Consider the following 14642-nt stretch of genomic DNA (forward strand, 5'->3'; position numbering starts at 1 on the left):
TGGGGCGTATGCTTTTAAAATATCACACAATCTTTTCTTGAATCACACTGAAAAGAACTCACAGGTGTGTGTATTACAGTCATCTATCTATCTATCTATCCATTGATATATATATATATACATATATATATATATATATATATATATATATATATATATATATATATATATATATATATATATATATATATATATGATACGCTTGTGTTCCATAATAATATGCATGATCAAACTGGGATTATGTGGCTTAATCATAAAACCTGAATGACCTAGAAGAAAAGTACAATGACTATTTCATTCAGCCACATATAATGATAGTTGATGACAGCGAAAACTACCAAACGAAGAAAAAGAATGCAAATGAAACAGAAAAGTAGCCCCCCTCCCCCACCCCTGAATAATCACCATCGAACAGCGGTATACCCTGTGATTACATTAACACCTGAGGTCATGTAGCCAATACATCCACTCCCAGCAGGGAATCATCGATCCTCCGGTTAACCAGAGCATAAACGATCCTTCACGAAGGCCCCAATTCACTTCTCGCCCTGGGTGAAACAGACTTTTTTGGGAATGGGTGTCTTAATGATAAGATAAAGTCGTTCTCTTGCAGTCCTCAACACTGACAGATATAATTGCTCTAATTGCGACGAACGTTTACTTCAAGCACTCATATGAGCGTGATGGCCTGGGCGGTTTTTTTTTTTTTTATCTATTTTTTATTCTTTTTTTTTTTTTGATTGGCAACCTGTCTTGAGGGGACTGGGAGCACAGCTGTGGAGTACATAACGTTTTACTCGATTTCTTGCCTCACTTATTTTGGAAATTTTATTTTCATAAAGAATCTCGCATTAGCATTTACATTCATGTTTGGAAGCGAGCTATCAAACGATCAAATTATTTCTCCACAATTAAAGTAAGAAGACTTATACAACAAAATTCGGAAGTCATGGTACAATCCCCCAAGCAATCATTAATACGTAAAGGATATACCCTGCATGCCCTACGGCCAGAAGGGTTTCCTAGAACTTCGCGGGCATGGGGAGTGGCGTTTTGGTGAGGGGTATAAACACATCTCGTATTCATACAGGATTCATCATAACTGTATAGCAATGCAAGACGAGTCAGTGACTCATGTTTTCTTTTTTTGTTCACCAAAGGCAAACTGCCTTCTAAATCCACCGCGCCTGAATAATGCATATCCCGAGAGAGAGAGAGAGAGAGAGAGAGAGAGAGAGAGAGAGAGAGAATAATGTTGAGCTTGTTTTGTCAGTTCAGACACTGATTAGATATCAGGTAGGTAGGTAGGTAGGTAGGTAGGTGTATATATGTGTATATGTATGTATGTATGTGTATGTATATATATATATGTATATATATATATATATATATATATATATATATATATATATATATATATATATATATATATATATATATATATATATATATATATATATACACATATACAGTGATAAATTGATAAATGGATAGGTGGATAGATAGACAGACAGATATTTCAAATGCGCTTAGGTTCAGGACTGAGACAGACTCAAAACGCAGATGCGGTGGTGTGCCTGCTTGACCCTTGTTGAAAATGTGCCCTCCACAAGGCATAAAGCCCTTCCTATCGCACATAATATCGAACTACATTCTGCTCTGAAAACGCAAGTTCGATTTTCAGATTTACGATTGGTTTTAGGATTTCCTTTGGCAAAATGAAAAGAAAAAATACTGCTGTCAGCAGAATAACCTCTTTTATTATACTTGTTTCCCTGAACATCAACCTCTATTTTCTCTCTGGTGAAGATTTCCAGGCAGCATTGTAATTTCTGTCATGTCCTTACCTCATTTCTATATTGTTCCTTATCTATGCCCTTTTTTTTTTTTTATTTGTTACGGTCGCCTACACTTTGCTATACACACTTCAGTACAAATTGTTTTTCTCTTGCAAGTTAATGAGCTTTTTCGGATGTTTGTATGAAATATGAATACTCCAAAAAATAACAATAACAATAGGGTAATAATAATAACACCTAAATTCACTTGCAACAAGCTCCAGTAAACCTTATTACCGAAACCTCAAAACCATGACAGAATTATCAATATAAATTCACTACATTGCACTTTGTAGCTTTCAAGTTTTAAGAAATTTTGTGTACTACTATGTAAATTTTGTGTACCACTATGCAAAGTAGAAATTGCATTTGATGAATCCACATATATTTTACATTTTATATTATAAAATTTTCCATCTGTCTATAATGCATCGAAGGGAGCGCGAAAATGAACTAGTTGATAATATATTCCGCGTTTTTAAAGTCACAACAATTCCCGTCCTCTTTTAAGCATCGTCTATATTGCAACAAACCAGTGTGCATATGCAAGTCCTCGCGTCAGTATTTATTTCCAGTTGCTTCGTACGTTGATACCTTTGCATTTTGGATGCATTCACGCGTGCAGACGGAGTAAAGGCTTTCTGAAATACTCTGAAATAATAAAATCAGTCATATTTGTAAATTTACGACAGAAGATCACGGCAAGCAGCACTGCGCATGTGCGGGAATGTGATTCCTTTCTCTTAAGCCGGTACATCCCAAAAAATTTTGACATTTCTTGATTGCTTGCCAAAGAAGATACCCCCAGGAATGCACTCAGAACGTCTCTCGAATACAATTTTCGTTAATTGGGAACAGCAAACAAAACACTCCGCCTTTACTTGCTGTCAATTTGCACATGTAATCCAGAACATGGTTATACTTGTCTCTTGGCTCGGTTTGACGGACGACAGTGCGTGCAACTAATTACTTGTTAATGGCCGTCGTAGAATAGGTAATGAGCAGACGCAAAGGGCACATTTGCAAATACTTCATTTATCAATTGGCTGCAAAAAAGATTTGTTTGACTTTGATAGCTTGTGGACTTTGTTTCACCACGCGGCACTTAGCAGACAAGATTAGTTCACACGCAATGCTTGATCTCATGCAAACGTGAAACCTCATTTTCAGGGAGGAGACTCACTTTTTTTTTCATGTAAAGTAAACGGAACAAATCGAGAAACATTTATGCAGTGCAGCCTTACAGCATCAAACGAGGAAAACTTTGAGCAACGGTATTATACATACATACATACATAAATTTATATATATATATATATATATATATATAATATATTATATATATATATATATATATATATATATATATATATATATATTTCTCCATCTATGGCCCCTTCTTGATTTTCGGGCCTTCATACACTCTTGGTCTCGCTACTTTCGTCCCACTTCGTTTCTAGTTATGCATTCCTCATCCCTTCCCATAATCTTAATACCTATCGCCTGGTGTTTACTAGCCTTTTTCAGCATATGCCTTACCAACCTCATTTGTAATATGTTCTCTCACTCCAGCCATGACTCATAGCATTTTCCAGTTAAGCGAGCTCTAAATCTCCCATTTTTATGGAACTGGAATTAGTATATAAAGGCCAAGCGCTGGGACCTACGAGGTCATTCAGCGCTGAAAGGGAAATTGAGAGTAAAGAAGGCTTTAAAGGTGGAACAGGAGGAAAACCTTGCAGTTGGACTGTGAAACAATTGCTAGGAGAGGATGGAAAGTCAGATGGAAGAAAGATAATACAAACGGAGGTACAGTAAAAGTAATGAAACGGGTTACAGCTAGGGGCCGAAGGGGCGCTGCAAAGGACCTTTAGTAATTCCTCTTCCATTTTCCAAACATCTCAACCTCTTCGTCTACTTCTGCTGTTAACAGTAGACCATCTGCAAATATGACTGTTACATTCCACGTTAAACGAAAACTTCATCGCTGTAGCAAAATATGCGTGGATGCTTAGCAATCAGGCGCCGGATCAATATTGCTGATGAAAATCCAACTATCAAAAAATCTCAATTTTTTTTAAGCACCTTCAGAAGCATAATACCACGCTTCATCAAATTGCTAGATACGATTTTTAATGAGACTGGTAACAACTGCAAGAACGACAATAAGCCGAGGCGCCAATTTGGATGTAATATGAATACCTAATATGTGACATAATTGCAGGTGTATATCATTGTTAATTAGTAGTGCAGTATTTTTTTGTATTACTTTCTGAATTTATTGCTAAAAAAAATATACAATTATTATGTTATTAGGCGGTAATTTTGTTTCCATTTCTCTGTAACGCTCAGATCTCCAGCACAATCTATCATCTGTTTTTGCATCAATTACTAAGTTCAGGATAATTTATTTCTCGCGTGTTGATATGAGAGAGAGAGAGAGAGAGAGAGAGAGAGAGAGAGAGAGAGAGAGAGAGGAGATGTCTAACTGACAGAATAATAATATTGGTTACAACTAGTATCTCTGCCAAGCGGTTAGAAAAGAAATCGAAGTAAAAACTACGCCGAAATTTCTTCGGCGCAATCGAGTTTTCTGTACAGCTTATAATCAAGGCCACCGAAAATAGATCTACTTTTCGGCGGTCTCGGTATAATCAAACTTTAACCACGGCCCGATGGTGGCCTGTCCTATATCGCTTCCAGACGCACGATTATGGCTAACTTTAACCTTAAATAAAATAAAAACTACTGAGGCTAGACGGCTGTATGTTGGTATGCTGATGATTAGAGGGTGGATGACCAACATACCAATTTGCAGCCCTCTAGCCTCAGTAGTTTTTAAGATCTGAGGGCGGACAGAAAAAGCGAAGACGGACAAACTAAGGCTGGCACAATAGTTTTCTTTTACGGAAAATAACAAGTTTTAATTGAAAGAATAATAAAATTAGTTTTGCATATACCAATTGCTATGCCGTTACACTAGGCGCACGTCCAACGAAGTAATCAACATACATCACGGTTTAGTGAAATTCGTTGGTTGGTTCTCTCTCTCTCTCTCTCTCTCACTCTCTCTCTCTCTCTCTCTCTCTCTCTCTAGATCTCTATATATATATATACATATAATAATAATAACAGTAATAATATATATATATATATACAGTATATACTGTATAACCATATATATATGTATATATATATATATATATATACAGTATATATATATATATATATATATATATATATATATATATATATATATATAGATATATATATATATATATATAATATATATATATATATATATATATATATATATATATATATATATATATATATATATATATATATATATATATATACATACACATACACAAGTAAACATTATAATAATAATAATAATAATAATAATAATAATAATAATAATAATAATAATAATAAATTAAGCTACATATACCCAAGCACACGACACTTCCCTATGTACGGTTAGATGCACGGTTCGGCCCTTCGAAATCTCAGCTTACCAGAGTTCCATTGATTGCTACAGAAACTTCCTGCTTATATCAGTATTATCTCTCCTTTTTTGACTTCCATTGTTTCACGTCACTTCTTACTTTTTATTAATTTTTTTTGGAAACAATGACCTGATTTCGGAAGGGTGCCAAGCAGACCCGCACAAGATTTAATCAGGAAAGATCGTAATAACTCTTTGGTGTTCTATCGCCTTTCTATCTTTTTAATGCATATTAAGCAGGTAACTAATACGATTCGTATCGTCAAGAACTTGACTTCTCGTCACAAAAAGCAGAATCATCTCGGTTAATGGATAAGCTTAATTGGAAGCATGAGATAAAAAAAAAATAAAAAAAAAATATACCGCAATCACTGGAAAAAATAAAAATGGTAATAAAAACGAAAGGCTAGGAGGAAAATACCTAAAGCAGACCAATCGAAAATGAAATTACATATGATTTTCTAAAAATGCTATGATGTTAGATGGCAAAGCGAAAGGAAGTGTGATTACAGATCAATGAAATTTTAAGGACGGCGATAAACAAAAATGATATATGTAAGTTTAATGAATGCGTTTTACGAAGGACATTCAATCATTGACCATCTGCTCCAAAGCCAGACAAATTCAACATATGGAGAGAGAGAGAGAGAGAGAGAGAGGAGGTTAGCATTTTATCAGTAGATGCGGTTTTTGAATACCTGGAAATTAAAAAAAAAAATATTTTTTTACAATGAATATCTATTACAATTACAAATCAAGAACGTCCATGGGCTCACGGCATTCACAATCAGCACTTAATTAGTTGCAGAGCATAAGAGGAAATAAAAAATATATATATTTTTACATGTATGTTTATTTAATGGTATTGCATTTCAGGTTTTATACTAAAGCTGATCATTAATGGTTCATAATTCCCTTTATACTGAAAATAAATTGCACCCAAATTTGGGATTATATAGAACAAGGGCAGCTACCCTGACTAGTAATTCACTGTCACCACGTTGAGGATCGAATCTCTAAAAGACCGGAATCAAAGGTATCCTGGTGAAGAACATACGCGCAATGCAATTACCATTTATAATTTCTCACGGTATAGAGAATTCGATATTAATGGGTTAGCTGTAAATTATATATATATAGTATATATATGTATATATATATATATATATATATATATATATATATATGCAATAATAATAATGTATGTAGTTTGCAGGTAAAATATTTCTCAAATCAGGCTTCAAGCAAAGACAGGGTGGTTTTAGAGTCAGATTCTTTAATTTACAAAGTACTATAAAAAATGCTTTCCGAAGACATACAGTCTTCTTCAGATATATGCGCCAGCATCGGTAGCTGTAGAAGATATATATACGTCTTTTCTGTATATATATATAGCTTTTAATTCCATTTATACTAATAGAATTCACTTTATCTGAAAATAAATTGCACCCAAAGGGAATTATGTAGAATAAGGGCAGCTACCCTGACTAGAATTCACTGTACATATACACTCCTAAAAGATGTGTGTCCATCCTGGTGAAATTACATTTATACATAATATTCGATATAGTAGTTGTCCATTTTATATATTATATATACATTATAATATATATATATATATATAATCAGACTCTTTATATACAAGCTTTTTATACAGTCTTCTTATATATATTGTATATATATATAATATATATATATATATATATATATACAAATGGCTGTTTTATGTGTGTGTGTGTGTGTATGTGGGTGTGTGTGGGGGCTTTTTGTGATTAAATTTATAATATATATATATATATACGTATAAATATAATTTATATAGGTGTGTGTGTGTAACCGACTAAGGCCTGTTAAAGACTTCAAAAAATTTATAAATCGTAAAGAAAAATTTTATTTGTTTTTAAACTGAAAATAAATTTACATTACTTGTTTTTTTTAAATTTTAAAACTATTCTGCCTATTTTGTACACTGCTTTTGCAGATTCCTTCCCTATTTATTTACCTGCTGAATAGTACAAATTCTTCCTCTAATAAAAGTTAAAATGGTGCCCTCTGTTTAAAAAAAAAAAAAATTTACAGTTAAATGCTATGAACCGTAGTCAGTGCTATCAGCTGTAACAATGATCTTTATGACGTAAGATCTCCATTGGTGAAACAGTTTGCCTCGGGCTGGATGACGACACGTCTAAACGTAACTTTCTCACGTGCTGTTACATACACAGAATATATGGATACACTTTGCTTTGAGAGATAGAAATAGAGATGCTTACTTCACTATTTTGTACTCATTTTATTTTTGTCTAAGTGTACCTCTTCCTCTGTTCTTTTGTGCTCTCTTTTCAAGTATAGCTGTTTTATTGCGTGGTTGCCTAAACAATCTTCCTCCTCGTCTTCTTTTAGAGGAATTTATTTGTATTATGAAAAACAGCAAGTCTGTTATCGAAAAATTATAAAAATTGTTTTGACCCTTTCGAAGGAAGGAATGAATATAGAATTTAAGCCAAAGGCCAAACGCTGGGACCTATGAGGTCATTCATCGCTGAAACGGAAATTGGCAGTAGAAAGGTCCGAAAGGTTTAACAGGAGGAAAACCTCCCAGTTGCACTATGAAACAATTGTTAGGAGAAAGTGGATAGTAAGATGGAAGAAAGAGATTATCAATGGAAGTACTGTAAAAGGAATGAAAGGGGTTGCAGCTAGGGGCCGAAGGGACGCTGCAAAGAACCTTAACTAATGCCTACAGCGCACCGCGTAAGGTGCACTGACGGCGCTACCCCCCTACGGGGGTTTTGACCCTTTGGCTGTCAGTTGTTGCAATTAACAAAATACCCTTATTTAGCCTTTTCATTATTATAAACTGCCTGAATTATGAATAAATTAAAAGTAGAAAGTATAAACATTAACGATTTAGGATTAACCCTACGTCACTTATTGGTTTTCCAAATATTAATCGTTAGGGTAGACATTATATCGACCTTTAATGCACAAGTGATATTCGGGGTTATATGTACCAGATATTTTAATCCTGGTTTGACTCAGTATTTTCTAGTTACTTGAGGAAAGACATTTCCTAATTTGGCAAAGGTAAGTAATGTTCAGGGCTACAAATCTAATAGCAATTTGTCTATCAGTAAAAATAAAGTAATATGTTTAAAAAATCAAAAGTCCTTGGAAGTTTAGACCTCTATCGAAAATACATTTAAGTTAATATCCTTGGAAACCTAAGTTTTAAAAAAAAATTTCTTTCACCATAAGCTCACTTTTCTTGAAGACAATACGACAACAACAACAAAAACAAGATAAGTAATACTTGCGTTTTGTACGTAATCACCGCATTCGGCACATGCACAACCTTCCTTGTTGGAGTGCAGATTTTCTTACATTTCTTTCCCCTTCCTGGGATCATTATTAATTTCCCATATTAGGAAAGCGTGATACGGGGTGAGGTCGGCAAGGAGAACAAGGTAATCCGGTTAGGCAAAATATTTTTTTTCTCCGTTGTTTTTATCATTTCTGAATCTTTGGATGAAAATGGAGAAACAATTCTCTTTAATTTCACGATCCTCTGTTTTTCTTGTTTTATTATTCTATTTCACAGCGCTCTTTGCATCATCCTATTTTTGGATAGGCAAAGTCGACGTTCGTCAGTCTACATTATTTCTCCAGGATAAAATACCATTTTATATTTTACAACTGACTTAATTATTATTTTTAAATAAATATGAAATTTTCTCGTACTCAAAGAATTGTGTTTCACACAGAGAGTTAGGGGGCATGGCAAAAATGTTTTTGGTTTAAAGCGCTATAATGACATGCATATAAAAAATCGTCACCGACCTCCACAATAACATTTGTGCATACACCCATGTCAAATTCCACACACACACACGTATAATACCAAGATAAAAGAGAAACTGAACCTGTTGTTTACAAAGCGCCATGTGGAAGCTGGTAAATTTTAATGTGACACCCTGGACGTGCCCCACAGCAGTAATTAGCAGAACAAAAGCTCTGCTAAGCATGGCCACGGTCTGTATAGAGAATCCGGTGGTTTTCGTTAACCTTCGAGATCCTGGGCATCGCATTAACTGGAGTGAGTCAGTTTTACTGTTTAAAAGTGTCTGTCCATACAGAAGGAAGCTTCTGGAATCAGCCATTACCAGCCAAACATAACGTGAAGTTGTTAAAAGTACACTGGAAGGCAGCCATCATGGAAAAACCTATCTTCAACCCGATTTTCAAAAATACAATTTAGCCAGACCGACAGCCAGATAACCACTGCTAAATAAATCCCATGTTAAAAGTCACCCTGTAATCCATCCCCATATGAAACAAGGATTCACCTGGGAGAAAACTCATCCCAACAGAATACTTTCACAAAGGAGATTATCCTGCTAAGCACATTAGGCTACACTCCGATAACCCAAACCAGTCACGTTCTAAATAATGCCTCCGTAACATCTCTCATTTTTCACAAATGCAAGGGCCCATATATACATACATACATACATACATACATACATACATACATACATACATATATATATATATATATATATAATATAAAAAACTAGATTTTGCTTAAGTATATTCTTTTATAACATAAAAACAAGAAAAATTATATATATGTGAAGAAAAAACTTCTGCTTTCAGCCTACATAAAATACTCAATGGAAGTAAACACTGGGATCATTTTTAAATGAAACAGCAATGAAATAACAGACACAAGAGTTGTAAAGCACGTGTGTGCAAGAACCCATGCCTGCACCCGAAGGGCTGGCCATAAACAGACCATCCAGCTAATCCTTTACAGAAACAAACAATGCGATAATCCTTTATTGCGCAGATATTCCTTGGCCCCCAAGCTCTGTCGCTTTTCGTTGAACAGAGCGATACGCTGTAATTACTCATTCAGCCGACTTTAAGGTTGAAGCCTCAACCAGCGAATTCCAATTACTCATTCTTTGTTTTCGTGTCAGCACAAGACAGCCTCCCCCCCTCCTTAATAAACTGTTATCATCTCTTTATGAGTTGTTCGGTCGCTCTTACGCCCACCACGACGGGTGGAAAGTACTGGTATCGCTAATCCTCCCATGGAAACAGCGGCCGAGCTTTTCTTCCAGGCACTCATAATGGTTGGACTCCCCTCCTGTGGAAGTAATCAAATGTGACTTTTTGCTGCGCGTACCTGCCCCTTCGTGTGCTTTTGATAGAGCTTTGAAATATTACCAAAGCATAAATGGAGAACAAAATGTATTTCGTCGTTAAATATAATGGATTGGACGGGGGGAATTTAAAATATAGGATAAAATCATATGTTACGGGGGGAAAAGTAGTAAACGTGGATTTTTACTTAATTTTCGTATATCCTGATTATCAGTGCTTTGAAATCTGGTTTTAAGTATTTCCATCAGTAGGAGTTTTCAAAATCATAAATTTTTCAAGTTTTTATTGTGGGATAGTACGAATAAAAAATTTTACAAAAATTTATTTAACTGGGATCCAATAGCTATTAGTCATTCCCCAAGAAAGAAAAAAATTTAATAAGGCAAAACGTAACCAGAAAACCAGGCAGCCATCAGATGAAGCCACTCCTCAGAAAGCGAATCCTGGTCTTGATAACTGACTACCTGGAATACACAGGTAATAGTAAATGAGTATTATTTATGCTGCTAGACCTTAGTGCAGCATTTGGGAGTTATCCGTCAGCTGAAGTGGATAAGCGTTAAAATAATGCACTGGAATGGTTTAAAAGTGCAAACTGGAAGTTGGAATTGTGCATCAAAAACTTTTTCTACAGGAGTACCACAAGGCAATATACTAGTGCCTTCAATATTTGCCGTACACACTAGCACACTATCATGGATTATGAAAAACATGAAGTATACATTTTTTGCAGGGAAAATAAACTTCCACCTAGTTACAGACAACGCTGAATAAAGAGCGTAAAAAAATAGACTTCATAAAATGAAGGACGTTTAGATTGGGATGAACAGGAAATGACTGAAAGCCAATGATGGTAATTTTTATGTTATTAGGGTTAAAGAGAGACCCAAATAATGGTTCATATTAAAACATAAATAAATAACAAGGAGGTGCAAATATTTCTGGCAGTAGGCAACTTCGGAGCAATAACCGAAGAACATAATCAGTATGAGATCAAATACTGAATGAAATGACATAAAAATGTACCCGTCATGATTATTCAATCACAGGTTAAAAAGTTTGTATTTAACTATGTAACCACAAGAATATACGTTTGAAACAATGCCTCAACATCGGTATAATGGGATCGCTAATTACGAATATGACTTCGAAACTGCAATATATAAGGCTTAATTAATAAGGAAGACGAACTGATAACGAATAAACCCCTACTTGATAGGGTCACGCCCTTGATAATTGAGCTTCTTTGGCGAACTAGTAAAGTAAAGATTGAATTCAAAATGCGTCTTGATGCACATTGCAATAAATTATATAAAACTGAAAGAATATAACTGCATTTAGAAGCAGGCATGAATACAGATTAGTGTAGCAGATTTTCAAACAAACGGCATCCAGATTATTCACTATAGTTGCCCAAAATAACTAATAAGCAAAAAGTTGTGAAAACTCTGAGACGTTCAAGTGGAAGTGAAAGACACATCTCTTCAAAAACAAATTAAAGGTCCCGCCTAATAGGCCCAATGGCGGCTGAGATAATGATGATGATGATTGAAAGCCAATGTTCTGTTTCTGCCCCAGTACAAGATATGTGTTCTCCTGGAAGTCACTTCATGCAGTATCGGTATTTCTTGGAATAAGTTCTTGAAGGCTGACGCTATAGCTATTGAGTTATATTATACAAGTAAATCACTTTCTCTCTCTCTCTCTCTGTATATACATACATACATACATACATATATATATATACACACATATATAATATATATATATATATATATATATATATATATATATATATATATATATATATATATATATATATATATATATATATATATATATATATATATATATATTATAGAAAATAAGAAGGCCCATAAAAAACTATTTAAACGTTGAAACCATATATTTCGGGCACTTGTTTCTGTGCAGGAAATATATAGTTTCAACTGAATTTAAATAGTGTTTTCAAACCCATCTCTCATAATTACACTAACAATTACAGGAAAAGACATTCATATATATATTTGTACATGAATTTTGCTTAACTACATCGAAATTCGATATCACTTTATCTTTCACAGACTTTTATATGCTTGCAAAAAAAAAAAAAAAAGTGGTAGTGTTATCTGTCGTGAAAGAAGGTTGGCCAACGCAGTGCATTTCGATATAACAAAACGGATTGGGCTATTGGGATATTAAAAAATATAAAAGCAACTCAAGAATTCAAAGACAAAAACAAAAGGTATTTTAAGAGTAAGGCTGTCATGCTGCGTGGAACAGGTATATATTAATCCATTCTCTTGTTTTTTTTCTTGTGCTTTTGTTTTTCCAAGTGACTTTGTAAAAGATGTCATGACATGATATTGTATAGTTACCTATTGGCGTATAATCATAGAACTTTGATACCGTGAAATTTATTTTATGAAGAAAAGGGGGATAATGAGAGATGGCTAGGCGAGGTAAGGTAACAAAGAGGGTGATGCATGTCGTAAATAAAATATAAAGACAGACGGAAAGAGGAGGGTAGAGAGAGGAAAAATTGTCATGAGTTGGAAATATAGATACTAAATCATTGGGTGAAAACAACACAAAGCAATGGAAAATAAAAGTGCTAAAATATTACAGGAGAAAATGTTTTGAAAAGAGGAATGGTATTATTTTTCAGACGGCTTAAGATAACTCCAGATCAGACAGTAAGTCCAGCAAAGCTTTCAGTTTATTTAGATGAGAGAAGAGGCTATCGAAAATAAGAAATAATTAAGCAAAGTTTACAGCTAACAATGAACAGATATATCTGAATTCTAAACCAATCAGTGTCACAGCCTAGCAAGAAATGAAATCAACAACACTAAACTGCTGTACAGTAACAAGAAAAAACAATAACAATCATTTTGGTTGAAGATGAAAGATGGGCAGATCCATGAAGACTCCCAGCGGCAGATATTTAATTCAAAAATTTGTATTACTCTAAAATCATGCAATTGTAGATTTTGTTTATACACTGGGTATTAACGTCACTGTGAAGCCTTTTCACGATGATTTTATTTGTAACAACAAAATAGCAAAAACACAAACTACGGGTGGTGGTTGTGAAGACTCAAAAGAGGTGACTAAAAACAAAAAGAAAAAATCAAGGAACTTATTCTTAAAGCAAGGCTGCGGATTTGCATAATGCATACTAGTTTCTTATCAGAGACCAGTCCACTTCATCCCACCTGGATTTGATCATACTTACATACTTATTACCATCTTTTCTTATTTAAAGCTTCGTGGAGTAAGCATCTTATCAACTCGAGGAAGGCTCATGTATGTATGAAGATATCAAAGTCTTGAGAAAGAATTGTTGAAATGTTATGATAAAAGTCTTCTGTCACTGGTAGAAAAATGAACGCTAATTAAAGGATTCGTACGAAGAATTATGAATTTTCCAGGTCGTTTAAGTCCTTTTCATATTCCCAAGCTCTTTTCCGCACCGTCGTTACTATTACATATACTCCTTGCCAAAAACTCAGTTACTGAGATGTCGGTAACCAAGTAAGCCTTTGCTAAATTCGAAAACCGGACTTTACTTTATGTCACAAGATATTCTACACTCGAATACAAGATTAAACTTTCCATAAAAAGACATCGTGTCTGAGCACACAACTTATACCGATAGTAAATTCTGTATATCGTTATGAAATGTATGAAATGTAATTTCGTTAGTCCTACTGAACTTCATAAATTTCATAAATAACGAAATCAACATCCAATTTGACAGGTAATTCAGTAAACCCTGTATTAAACTGTTTACATATCTAGTGGTGAAATCTATTTATGCTTATTATTCTCCGTGTATTTCATTCGTAAAACAATTATCGTCCGACCTGTAATATCCATTCTGATACATTATATCACTCTAATATCTCAATTTATTTCTGCACATTTGGTCGAGATGATAAACTTCTCGATCCCACGGTGGGAAACCTGGATTCCAATTTCTGGCAAGGACAGGAAGAAATAGTAACATTTCTTCAAAATTGTTGTTCTTCTGATGAATTAAGCAGTGAATTACAACCATGTTCGCAGGTTAACAGTAGCGATTCGCAGCCTGTAACAATCCTTCACAGAAATATAGATGATTT

The 14642-nt window shown here is 34.3% G+C and overlaps 1 long non-coding RNA gene across 1 annotated transcript in view; it reads right to left on the reverse strand.

Moving 5' to 3' along the window:
• LOC136834333 (uncharacterized) overlaps positions 1 to 14642 on the reverse strand; it is a 921310-nt gene that overhangs the window by 515040 nt on the left and 391628 nt on the right. The gene's annotated exons all lie outside the window — the stretch shown is intronic.

This window comes from Macrobrachium rosenbergii, chromosome 53 (genome assembly GCF_040412425.1).
Source record: "Macrobrachium rosenbergii isolate ZJJX-2024 chromosome 53, ASM4041242v1, whole genome shotgun sequence".
Classification (NCBI taxonomy): domain Eukaryota; kingdom Metazoa; phylum Arthropoda; class Malacostraca; order Decapoda; family Palaemonidae; genus Macrobrachium; species Macrobrachium rosenbergii.